Consider the following 1,788-nt stretch of genomic DNA (forward strand, 5'->3'; position numbering starts at 1 on the left):
GGGGGGGGTTGGCACTGATTTTCCCTGATTTCCCATTTTGAAGGTCTAGCTTTTAAAATTAACCAGGTGCCATTGCGCTCCCCTCTRAATATTTAAAAAGATACTGTGCACCATCTCTCTAAGAAACTCTTCCATATTTTGTCGATATGCCTGCTAAAAAGTTTGGGCCTAGTCTTGTAACTCATTCTGGCACAAGGCAGAAGTGCAAGAGCCTGCCGTCCCCTTCTTGTCCCCCCACAAACCACCATTTTTTCCCCCAGAACAGTTTGAACAAGACAAGCACAGATTTGAATGGAGAAAAATAGGAAACGTCTGGAAATATGAAAACATGATGAAATAAGACAAAATGATGAATAACATCATAGGACTAAACAGGTGATTATCCCTCCTTTTAAGAAACTGTGGATTAGTGTCTTAAGTAAAAATCAGAAGATGCTGTATGCCTTATGCATATATAACCATTACACGAGTAAAGAACATAATGCTGCAATGATTGCTATGACAACAAAAATTAGTTCAGCAAAAAATCCAAGTATTTTGCTTTTTGTTTGTTAAATTTGCTTCTTCTAGGCAATGTGATCAGGATCATGGTCTCCCCCTTTTGCTGCCAAGTATGTTTACTCAGTCAGCTCTGTTGTGATAACACTCTTCAAGCTAAAAAGAAATCTGGACTGTTCTGCTGAATGCGTCATCTCCTAGTCTGCAGAAGCTTGGTACATTGTTATTTTGCTTGTCATCTTGTTTGATTTTTTTCTCCAAAAGGATTTGAATCGTAAGTGTTACCACATTCGCGTGATAGGATCTTTCTTTGGGGTCCCACAAGCAATTTTTAAAAAGTCGTTATTTTGGAGATGAAGTGGAATACCATTCTAATATTTAAAAGAGGATCATTAAATGCAGCCCTGATACCAGCACTTTCACAAGCTGGAAATTTTTTGTGTAAAGTTTAAGAAATACAGCTCTTTGTACACTTCCAGGATTATTGTGTTTTGTTTTAATTTTACACATTATCATCTGAAAAAAAATTACCCCCACACCATATTTTTCTTGTTTATTACAGTTGTCAGATTGAAGAACTCCAGATGATTAGCTACTTTTTTCTCTGTTGTACATGAAACGTGTATGTAATCACACCTGCTTGATGGTCATTCTTCCATGTCTTACCTGAGAAAAATTAACCATTTTCAAGATCTGGAAATCACAGGCTCACAATTTTTGATCCAACATTTGCTGGTTAACATATTGATCCTTTAAATTAAATATTGAGAGTCTGTGTGCTATAGTTATATCAGTGACTACTCTGTAAAGTGTCCCACCAGTTTTCCATGTTGCTTGACTCCAGAATGAAATCTTAAAAAGAAGGAACAACTTCTTGTTTGCATACATAATTATTCAATAAATAAAATTAACCACAGTGGGTTAGATGAATGCAGAATCAGACTATTGTTGTTATTGATTCCGTTGCTCTGGTTTTAACCATGGCATCCCACAGAAATAAAATACAAAGACACTAGTAAGCATATTTGCAGCTAAAGCTGGCCCAAAATAGGTCCAAATGGCAGTTTATTCTTTCTGATGTATAACAACATCAGCTTTGCGATAGTTCTTCCCATTGCAACTTGTATTTGCATGGGATGTATCTTCCAGATAATTCTTTTAATGTGCAATCTGCTATTCTCAAGCAGAATTGCATCTACAATTATACTCAGATTTTGCCATGGCTCTTGAAGGATATATTAAGTAGATTATACTCACTGAAGTTCAAAGAATCATGCTACCTTAGGCCTT

The sequence above is a fragment of the Apteryx rowi genome, unplaced genomic scaffold, assembly GCF_003343035.1.
Source record: "Apteryx rowi isolate R43461 unplaced genomic scaffold, aptRow1 scaffold_37, whole genome shotgun sequence".
In the NCBI taxonomy this organism is placed as follows: Eukaryota; Metazoa; Chordata; class Aves; order Apterygiformes; family Apterygidae; genus Apteryx; species Apteryx rowi.